The sequence below is a fragment of the Sapajus apella genome, unplaced genomic scaffold (assembly GCF_009761245.1).
Source record: "Sapajus apella isolate SASKATOON/1434 unplaced genomic scaffold, GSC_monkey_1.0 scaffold50, whole genome shotgun sequence".
Classification (NCBI taxonomy): domain Eukaryota; kingdom Metazoa; phylum Chordata; class Mammalia; order Primates; family Cebidae; genus Sapajus; species Sapajus apella.
In genome coordinates this window covers 124,598-136,839 of record NW_022436990.1, presented here as the reverse complement: position 1 = coordinate 136,839, position 12,242 = coordinate 124,598, and the positions used below count along the sequence as shown (strand labels likewise).

At 35.5% G+C, this 12,242-nt stretch overlaps 1 long non-coding RNA gene across 1 annotated transcript; it reads right to left on the bottom strand.

Moving 5' to 3' along the window:
* Positions 1 to 2,070: 2,070 nt before the first annotated feature.
* LOC116526364 lies at positions 2,071 to 11,707 on the bottom strand. The gene is made up of 3 exons (XR_004258113.1): positions 11,673 to 11,707; positions 8,394 to 8,397; positions 2,071 to 2,360 (listed from the first exon to the last, which is right to left on the bottom strand). It is a non-coding gene; the product is annotated as an uncharacterized LOC116526364 (long non-coding RNA).
* Positions 11,708 to 12,242: the final 535 nt, after the last annotated feature.

Here is a 12,242-nt window from a genome sequence, read left to right as displayed (position 1 = left end):
ATTTAGTTTCAGGAATATATCTGGAGATTTACTCTATAGACAAATTACATGTCTCATGGGTTTGGTGTACATACTATGTGTGTCACCAGGCAGAAAACATAGCACTCAATAGACATTTTTTTATCCCAACCCTCCTCCCACCCTCCACCCCATAATAGGCCTGGGTGTCTATTGTTCCCTTCTCTATGTCCATAAACTAGGCATTGAATAATAAGACCCATCTATGAAAAACTCACAGCCAATTAGATACTGAATGGGCAAAAGATGGAAGTATTTATCTTGAGAAGCATAAGCAAGGAGGCCCACTCTTACCACTCCTATTAAACATAGTATTGGAAGTCCTAGCCAGAGCAATTAGACAAGAGAAAGAATAAAAGGCATACAAATAGGAGGAAAGGAATTCACACTATCTCTGTTTGCCGATGACATAATTATATACCTAGAATACCCATAGTTTTAACCTAAAAGCTCCTAGATCTGACAAACGACTTCAGCAATATTTCTGGAGATGAAATCAGTGTATTAAATCAGTAGCATTTCTATACACCAATAGTGCCAAATCAAGTGTGGCCCATTAAAAATAGCCACACCAAAAAAAATAAATAAATACAAATATAAAAGATATAGGAATATAGCTAAGTAGACAGGTGAATGAAAGATCTCTACAACAAGAATGACAAAATACTTCTGAAAGAAATCAGAGATGACACAAACAAATGGATAAACACTCTATGATCACGGATAAGAAGAATCAATATTTTTAAAATGACCATATTCCCTAAAGCAATTTACAAATTCAATGCTGTTCATATAAAACTACCAATGACATCCTTTACAGAATTAGAAAAAACTATTCTAAAATTTGTAGAAACCAAAAAATGCCCAAATAGCCAGAGCAATCCTAAGAATAATAAAGAAAGCTGGAGGCACATTACCTGACTTCAAGCTATATTGCAAAGCTACACAAAACAAAATAGAATGATACTGTACAAAGCCAGACACAAAGACCAATGAAACATAATAGAGAACCCAGAAATAAAGCCACACACTTACCCCCCTCTGATCTTTAACAAAACTGGCAAAAACAAGTGTATTATTTCTGTCCTCACATTGCTATTAAAAAACACCTAAGACTGGATAATTTATATAGAAAAGGGGTTAAATTGGCTCACAATTCTGCAGGCTGTACAAAAAGCATAGCTTCTAGGGAGGCCTCAGGAAAGTCTGAATCATGGTGCAAGGCGAAGGGGAAGCTGGCACATTTTACATTGCTGGAGGAGGAAGAGGAAGAGAGAGAGGGTGGAGGTATTAGACATTTTTAAACAACTAGATCTCATAAGAACTCACTACTGCACAGCACCAAGGGGAGATCGTGCTACACCATTTATGAGAGCTCCGCCCCCATGATCAAATCACCTTCCTCCAGGCCCTATCTTCAACATTGGAGATTATAATTCCACATGGACTTTGGGTGGGGACATAGATCTAAACCGTATTGACCAACAATGGAGAAATAACTCCTCTATTCAATAAATTGTACTGGAAAAACTGGATAGCCGTGTGTAGAAGATTGAAGGTAGACCTCTTCCATATACCACATTAAAAAATCAACTCAAGATCAATTAAAGACTTAAAGGTAAAATCTAAAATGGTAAAAGACTCTTGAAGGAAACCTAGTAAGTGCCATTCTAGACATAGGCCCTGGCATAGCTTTTATTACAGAGAAGCCAAAGCAATTGCAGCAAAACCAAAAATTGGCTTGAGACCAAGAAATTGAGGCTGCAGTGAGTCAAAATCCTGACACTGCACTCCAGCCTGAGCGACAGAGCAAAACCTGACTCAAACAAAACAAAACAAAACAAAACAAAACAAGGTTGACAAATGGAATCTAATTAAACGGAAGAGTTTCTTTACAGCAAAAGAAACTATAAACAGAGTAAACAGACAATCCTCACAACGGGAGAAAATATTTGAAAACTCTGCATCTGACAAAAATCTAATATCCAGAATCTGTAAGAAACATAAATTAACAAGCAAAAAACAACCAACCCCACTAAAAATTGAGCAAAAGATAGGAAGAGACATTTATCAAAAGAAGATATACGCATGGAAAACAAGCATATGAAAAAGGGCTCAACATCACTAAATAATGAAGAAATGCAAATCAAAACCACAGTGAGAGACTATCTTACACAAATCAGAATGGCAACTATTAAAAAGTCGAAAAATAACATGCTGGAGATACTGTGTAGATAAGGCAATGTTTATACACTTCTGGTGGGAATTTAAATCATTTCAGCCACTGTGGAAAGCAGTTTGGTGATTTCTCAAAGAAAGTAAAAGCAAACTACCATTCAACCCTGCAATCTTATCAGTGGCTATATCCAAAGGAATTTAAATTGTTCTACCATAAAGGCACAGGCATGTATATGTTCATCACATGCAATTCACAGTAACAAAAATATGGAATCAACCTAAATGTCCACCCATGGTAGAGTGCATAAAGAAAATACGGTACACTATGGAATACTATACAACCATAAAAAGAATAAGATAATGTCCTTTGCAGCAATATAGATGGAGCTGGAGGTCAATTTCCTAAATGAACTAATGCAGAAACAGAAAACAAAACTCTGTATGTTCTCACTCTTAAGTGGCAGTAAACACTGAGTATACATAAATTATTTAAAATTTTCTTTTTGCTAGATTGTTTTCTAAATTTAGCTGAACTCAAAATTTTTCTTACTTCAAATACATCTTTGAAATACTCTTAGGCACATTCAATGAATAATAAGAATGCCAAAAATATAGAAAATAAACTTCACTATCTTTCCAAGTTAGAATATCTCAGAATTGTGCATAATATTTTTTGTACACTTTCTGGTCTGGTATAACACCATTGTTATTCTGCACATACTTTTCCATTTTCATATATAATTTATATTATGCACATTGTATTAGTAATGTACTCAGTATTAAAAATATCTTCGGATTCTATTTCATTTATAATGTGTGTGTTGCCTCTCTAATTGAGTGTGTAAATTGACACGCTGTTAAGTTCAAAGTATTATTTAATATAATTGCTATATATTTCATTAAATCAGCTTTCTGAATACATGATTACCAAGGGAAATATTATCTAGGCATTTAGAAAATTGGCAAAGATATTAAAAATTCAAAATTCAGTTCTTTCAATAGAATGAATTTTCTTAATTCATTTAATTTTAACAACAACGTCATTTCCAACTCTGATTTGAAGATGCAAATCAGGTATAGTTTAAATAACTTAGAGAAAAATGTAAAACATGAAGGATGAATTCTGGAACAATTTGTCACCTGCATTTCTCATCATCACTGTGCCTAATAAGATAGCCACAAAAAAACATATTTTTATGGATTATATGTATATAATAAAATGTAGGAAAAGGTTATATCATTATACAGAATATAAACCCGCACATACTCATCCTGAAATATATTAAGCATTATTTTTTTAGCACAACACTTATTTTGTTATAAAAACAAATATTCCTTGTGCTTACTTTGAGATTATTAAAATAGTTTATTTATTCTCTGATGGCCTGTTTTATTTTCACACTAATAGTCTTTTTACCTGCATTCTTGGATTTCCAAAATTCTTTAACTCTTTGCAATGACCCCTGCTTATTGGTAGATACATAGTTGCTGACTTCACTATTTTTGTTCTGACAGCCAAAGTATAAATCCTTTTGAGAACATTTGCTTTAAGAGGGAATAAAATCTTGTTCTTGGAATATGCTCTGTAGGTAAGATTCATGTTGTTCCTCTCTTTGATGACTTTTATAGTTGATGACATCTTTCAAGTTACCTCTTCTTTGAAGGTTAGCTTTTTTGAAAATATTCTTTACTTTCTGAAACATAACTCATTACTGGTTACTTCAGGTAAAATTGAAATTTTAAACTCTAACTATAATGGAAAACTTGTGTTTATTTGCTACTTTTGCCAGTATCTACAAGAGCACTTTTTCTGTGTCTTTAGTAAAATTTCTACAAGAAAATTCAAATTTCTGCACTGTTAGTCTTTAAAAATATGTTTTTTGTTTGTTTGTTTGTTAGTGTTCTAGGATATCTCAAATTTTTTACTTAAAATAGCACATGAAAAATTAGCTTTTTTTAAGTCTCTTCATAACCTAACTACAAAATGAGCAGTTCTGCCTTAGTCTTTTTGAAATCCAATTAATATTAATCTCATTATAATGTAAACTTCATTGGAAAATATTGTGTTACTTCAATTAGTAATATACCATTATCTTGGTCTACTCAATTATTTTTCCTTATATAGAGTTTATACTATTAAGTACATTATCTTTGCAATTGAGGTGACTTTCTTTCTTTATACCTCAATCTCTTCCCTTTTTACTATTACTGTAAAAATATTTATTTTTATAAGTTTGTTAGTCATCACATTCTTGATTATAAACCTCTGTAGTGTATTTATGTCACACATTGCATGTTTGAGACACCAAATCATTAATATCTTTCCTTCTAGCTTCTGTGAATGTGTGTTAAAAACTGATTGTTTAATAGAGCTAACCAAAAATTAAATGAACTTTTTTAATGTTTCTCTTCTCACAGTTATCAGGGTATTAATTTATGAAATGATTGTTTTTTCATTCCAAATGCATATATTGAGAGCTGTGACTGGAACTATGAAAACATAATATTGCTTTAACATAATTGACATTCTGAGCTTTGCTTTGAAGACACTCAAATCTCTCTTTGAAAACATCAGTGTCAGAACCATGGAATAATACCTATGTTGCTTGTGAAACTTTGGAAATTGATTTCTCCCTTTATATAACATATTTTCCATAGCTATTTCTTGTGTTTCAGTTTATTGGTTCATGTGTATGTTCAATTCCTAAAGATTATTATTCACATGCGGTAATAAAGTATATCTATCAATGAGAACATAACAAACAATATAATAAAATAAAAAGGCATCAGCGTACAAGGCAATTCAGTGAACTGGAAAAGAAAAGGGATTTCTGCGTATTCCAATCTCACTTTTAATCAGAAAAGTGCAGATGAAAACAAATGTCTGTAATGCATAGTTTCAACCTAATAATATCTCCAGAAGCTCAGACTTGTGCACCAAATGCTTATTAAAAACCAACCCTTGGATATCTCACAGGTATCCCATCAGATGTTCTACTAATTCTGCCTTAAAATAAAAAGTGTCAGTAACAGGGAATATCCACCTCCTTAAATCTACCTCTTTAAATCTCCACTGCCACTATCAGATTTTAAAAACTTTTATCTCTTACTTATATCATTGCCTCTAAGTCAGGTTCCCCAAATTTCATAGCACTATAACTGTTCTACTGTAGTTTTTGCACCACAATAATAAGTGTAGACTTTTATTTCTTAAGTTACATTTAGATAACATCAGTAGCACGATTAATGGCTAATCATGCTCTCCAGCTGCCTTCAAGGAAGGCATGCCACAAACACCTTACAACTGTTTCAGCTCCTCCATAATTTGCCTCTGCATCCCTCTGCAGGCACATATTATTTCCATTTTCAATCTCTTGAATGCCTGGCTTTCTATCTTCTAAACTTTCACACAATCTACTACTTCTGTTTAGAACACTCATCACTATCTACCTTTAACATTTCATTTGAACCATAATTTCTTCTGGGAGATTTTCACATTGTAGATCAGATCACAAACTATCTATTGCCTCCATTCATAGCATTTCTCTGAAGACAACACTCATTACACTTTCCTATAATGAGTATAAAAATATTTGAGTTTCATTTAAAAAGCATTATGAGGGATGAAGTAAGCAATACTCTTTTGCTCATAGCTGTACTCCCCACCAAACATCTATATTTTCTGATTCATAATATAAAAGCAGAGTATGGGGGCAAAGATGACCAATTAGAAGCAGCTGCAGTGCATGGCACTCACGGAGAAGAAAGAAAGGGGCAAGTGAATATAGCACCTTCAGCTGAAATATCCAGGTACTCACACTGGAAAAAATCAGGGAAACTACTCAACTCACAGTGAGCAAAGAAAAGCAAGGTGGGGCAATAGCCCACCAGGGAATAAAATGGAACCAAGGAAACCTCCAGCCCCAGTCAAGGGAAGTGGTGAGTGAATGTGTGACCTGGGGGAAAGCTATGCTTGTTTCAGCAGAGCAGCTACTTAGGCTTGCATAGAGACCCAGGAGCTTTATATACTCCCTTCCCAGGATCCCTGTCAAAGGTGACTATAACTTAGGCAAGGCAGGAGGTCCACATATACTCCTAGGAAAAGGACTGAATCCCGGGGGATGAGCTGTTTCAGTCTGTAGGCCTACTTCCACAGTGCCTCACAAAATAAGACCTACTGGCTTGGAATTTCAACCAATGACTGCAACAAGGTGGAGCCTGAATTATATGGGATAGAGCCCCTAAGGGGTAGGGGTGGGCCACTATTTGTTTATCTCAGTCATTCCAGCCTGCAGGCTTGAGAGAGTCCAAATAGTCTGGATGGGGAAGGGTCCCCACAGCACAGCAGAACTGCCTTGCCAGAATGTGGCCAGACTGCTTCTATAAGTGGTATCTTGATCCACTCCTCCTTACTGGATGGGTCCTCCCAGCCAGGCCTCCAGCCATCCCCATCCTTTCATATTCTATGAACAGAGCTTTGATTTCTCCCAGGGCCAGTGCCCGGGGATAGAGACAGGCATCCATCTTTGCTGTTTGAGCAACTTGACCACTCTATCTTGCAGGCTTTAGAGAGTCCAAACTGATGGAAAGCTGCAGGGATCCCCAACACAAAACAGCTGCTCTAACAAAACACAGCCAGGCTGCTTCTTGAAGCAGGTTCTGATCCCATTCCTTCTGAGTGGGAACTCCCAAATGGGGTCTCCTGCCACCTCCTACAGATGTGTTCCATGGGGCAACAGGTCAGTATCCCCCTTGGGAGAGAGCTTCCCGAGGAGGTGGCATGCTGCCATCTTCGCTGTTTCACAGCCTTCACTGGTGATATCTCCAAGTACTGAAAAAACCAAGGTGACTAGGGTTTGGAGTTGACTCCAGCAAAATGCAGCAGGCTTACAGAAAAGTGGCCAGACTTTTAAAAGAAAAACAAGCAAACAAACCAACAAACAAAAACAGCAACAAACACAAAAACTCCAAAGGTCAGAAACCTCAAGGATCAAAGGTAGATAAGCCCACAAAGTTGAGAAACAAATCAGTACAAAAATGTTAAAAACTCAAAAAGCCAGAGTGTCCCCTTTCCACTAAATGACCGCAAAGCCTCTCCAGCAATGGGCTGAGGCTAAGTTGGCTGAAATGACAGAAGTAAGCTTCAGAATGTGAATAACAATAAACTTTTCTAGGCTAAAGGAGTACACTGTAACCCAATGCAAGGAAGCTAAGAATCTCAATAAAACAAGGCAGAAGCTGACAGCCAAAATAGCCAGAATAGAGAGAAACAGAACCACCCAGATAGAGGCGAAAAGCACATTACAAAAATATCACAGTGCAATCACAAGTATTAATAGCAGAACTGACCAAGTGGAGGAAAGAATATCAGAGCTTAAAGACTGTCTTTACGAAATAACACAGGCAGACATGAATAGCAAAAGAATGAAAAGAACAAAACCTCTGAGAAATATGGGATTAGGAAGAGACCAAATCTATGACTGATTGGAGCACCTGAAAGAGACAAGGAGAATGGAACCAATTTGAGAAACATTATTTAGGATATCATCCAGAGAACCTCCTTAACCTAGCTAGACAAGCCAACATTTAAATTCAGGAAATGCAGAGAACACCAGTAAGATACTCCATAAGAAGATTATTCCCAAGACACATAATCATCAGATTCTCCAAGGTCAAAAACAAGGAAAAAATGTTAAGGGCAGCCAGAGAGAAAGGCTAGGTCACCTACAAGGGGAAGCCCATCAGACTAACAGTAGACCTCTCAGCAGAAAACCTGCAAGCCGGAAGAGACTGGGGCCAATATTTAACATTCTTAAAGAAGTTACTTTGGCCCAGAATTTTATATCTGGCCACGCTAAGTTTCATAAGAGTAGAAAGATCTTTTTCAGACAAGCAAGTGCTTCGGGAATTTGTTGCCACCAGACCTGCCTTACAACAGCTCCTGAAGAAAGCACTAAATATGGAATAGAAAAACTGTTACCAGCCACTACAAAAACACACTCAAGTACACAGACCAGTGACACTATGAAGCAACCACATAAACAAGTCTGGAAAGTAACCACCTAGCATCATGATGACAGGATTATATCCACACATAACAATAGTAACCTTAAATGTAAATAAGCTAAATGGCTCAGTAAAAGATAAGAGATTGGCAAGCTAAAGAACCAATACCAATTAGAATATTGTCAAAAAACCCATCTCACAAGCAAAGGCACACATAGGCACAAATCAAGGGTTGGAAGAAACTTTACCAAGCAAATGGAAAACAGAAAAAAGTAGGCATTGCAATCCTAGTTTTGGACAAAACAGACTTTAAACCAAAAAAGATCTAAAAAGACAAAGAAGTAATGATAAAGTGTTCAATTCAACAAGAAGAGCTAACTATCCTAAATATATACACACCCAATACAGGAGCATCCAGATTTATAAAGCAAGTTCATAGAGACCTTCAAAGAGACTTAAACTCCCACACAATAATAGTGGGGGACTTTAACACCCCACTTACAATACTAGACAATTGAGACAGAAAATTAACAAAGATATTGAGGACCTGAATTCAGATCTGGATCAATTGGACCTGATGGATATCTCCAGAACTCTCCACCCAAAACAACATACCATACATTCTTAAGCACTTAAACATACCATACATTCTTACAGCACTTACTCTAAAATTGACCACATAATCACAGGTAAAACACTCCTCAGCAAATGCACAAGAACAGAAATCATAAGTTTCTCAGAACACAGTGCAATACAATTAGAACTCATGATTAAGAAATTCACTCAAAACCATACAACTACATGGACAGTGATCAACCCGCTCCCAAATGATTGTGAGCTAAATAATAAACTTAAGGCAGAAATCAAGAAGCTCTTTGAAACTAATGAGAACAAATATACAGCATACCAGAATCTTGGAACACAGTCAAAGCAGCGTTAAGTGGGAAATATATAGCATAAAATGCCCACATCAGAAAGCTAGAAAGATCTCAAGTTAACAAACTAAGATCACAACTAAAAAAACAGGAAAACCAAGAGCAAATAACCCCCAAAGCTGGCAGAATAGAAGAAATAACCAAGATCAGAGCTAAACTCATGGAGATAGAGACACCAAAAATCCTTCAAAAGATCAACAAATCCAGCAGCTGAGTTTTTGGAAAAATGTAATAAAATAGATGGAACATTAGGTAATCTAATGAAAAAGAAGAAAAAAAAAGATTCAAATAAACACAATCAGAAATCATAAGGGAGAGGTGTCTGACCCCACAGAAATACAAACAACAATTACAGAATACTATAAACACATTTATGCACATGAACTATAGAAAAACTAGAAGAAATTAATAAGTTATTGGACACATATACCTTCCCAAGACTGAACCAAATAGACCAAAAATTAGCTCTGAAATTGAGGCAGTAATCAATAGCCTAGCAACCAAAGAAACCCCAGGACCAGACAAATTCATAGCTGAATTCTACCAGAGGTACAAAGAAAAATGGGTATAAATCTTACTGAAACTATTTCAAAAAATTGAAAAGGAGAGCCTCCTCTGTTACTCGTTCCATGAACCCAGCATCATCCTGATACCAATTCATAGCAGAGGCACAGCAGAAAAAGGAAACTTTAGACCAAGCTGTTTAATGAACATTGATGTAAAAATTCTTGACAAAATACAGACTGGCAAACCAAAATCAGCAACACATCAAAAAGCCTATCCACAATGATCAGGAAGGCTTCATCCCTGGGATGCAAAGCTGGTTACACATATGCAAACTATTATATGTAATTCATCACTTAAATAGAACTAAAGAAAAAAAACCACCTATTATCTCAATAGAAAATTCAATTAAATTTATCATCCCTTTATGTTAAAAATTATTAATAAACTAGGCTTTTAAAGAACATACATCAAAATATTAAGAGCCAATATACTGAATGGACAGAAGCTGTAAGCATTCCACTTGAAAACTAACACAAGACAAGGATGCCTTATCTCATCACTCCTATTCAACATAGTATTGGATTTTCTATCCAGGGATATCAGGCAAGAGAAATAAAAGGTATTCAAATAGAAAAAGAGAAAGTCAAACTATCTTTGTTTGCAGACGACATGATCCTATATCTAGAAAATCCCATCATCTCAGCCTAAAAGCTTCTTAAGCTGATAAACAACTTCAGCAAAGTCTCAGGATACAAAATCAATGTGCTAAAATTGCCAGCATTCCTATACACCAACAATAGGCAAGCAGGGAGCCAAATGATGAATGAATTCCCATTCACAATTGTTACTAAAATAACAAAATACCTAAGCATACAGCTAACAAAGGAGTGAAGGATCTCTTCAAGGAAAACTACAAACCATTGCTCAAATAAGTCTGAAATAACACAAACAAATGGAAAAGCAGTCTATGCTTGTGGATAAGAAGAATCAATACCATAAAAATGGTTATACTGCCCAAAGCAATTTATATATTCAATGCTATTCCAATTAAATCACCACTGACATTCTACACAGAATGATAAAAAAAAAAAAAACTATTTTAAAGTTAATATAAAACAAACAAACAAACAGAAAAGAGCCTGAACAGCCAAGACAATCTTAAGCAAAACAAACCTGGAGGCATCACCCTACCCAACTTCAAATTACACTACAGGGCTACAGTAACCAAAACAGCATGGCACTGGCACAAGAATGAACATATAGACCAATAAAACATAATAGAGAACTCAGAAATAAGACCACACACCTACAACCATCTGTTCTTCAATAAGCCTGACAAAAACTATCAGTAGGGAAATGATTCCCTATTTAATAAATGATGCTGGGAGAATTGGCTAGCCATATGCAGAAAATTAAAAGTGGACTCCTTCCTTACATCATATACAAAAATCAACTCAAGATGGATTAAAGACTTAAATGTAAAACCCAAAACTATAAAAATCCTGGAAGAAAACCTAAGAAATACTATTCAGGACATAGGCGTGGGCAAAGATTTCATTACTAAGAAGTCGAAGCAATTGCAACAAAAGCAAAAATCGACAAGTGGGATCTAATTATACTTAAAAGCTTCTGCACAGCAAAAGAAACTATACACAGAGTAAAAAGACAACCTACAGAATAGGAGAAAATTTTTGCAATCTTCCTATCTAGCAAAGGTCTAATATTAGCATCTATAAGGAACTTAAACAAGAAAAAACACACAACCCCATTAAAAAGTGAGCAAAGGACATCAACAGACATTTTTCAAAAGAAGACATACATATGGCCAACAAACATATAAAAAAAGCTCAATATCACTGATTATTAGATAAATGCAAATCAAAACCACAATGTGATACAATCTCACACCAGTCAAAATGACTATTATTAAAAAGTCAAAAAAAAAAAAACAGATGCTGAACAACCATTGTGGAAAACAGTGTAGCTACTCCTCAAAGACCTATAGACATTAAAACCATTTGACCCAACAATCCCATTACTGGGTATATAATCAAAGGAATATAAATCATTCTATTATAAAGACATATGTACGTGTATGTTCATTGCAGCACTATTCACAATAGCAAAGACATGGAATGCTCATCAGTGGTAGACTGAATAAAGCAAATGTAGTACATGGAATACTATGAAGCCATAAAAAACAATCTGCAGACAGCAAATCAGGAAATTCCTTTGGAATATAATGCTTAAGCTGAGTTAGTAAGGACAACCATAGGGGAAATAGAAACACAAAATATTGTACAATGGTGTGAGGAAAGAAAGAAGCCAGCTAAGTATGCAGAACGAGGAATTTGCAGTATTTTAGGGCAGTGTGAAGAGCTTGGAAAGGGGCCTGTGCTGAAATGAAATGAGAAGTTTACATAGTGACTGAATATGTAGTTTCTTCCAGGGAATGTTAAAGAATGTTGACCTTATGCTAAGGAGAGCAGGAAGAGGGTAAAGGATTTGAAGCTCTGATTTTGCAAACATGTTCAGATATACTATTTTAAGAGATTACTCTGGCTATTTTTTTAACAATATATGGTGTTTCCAGGTGAG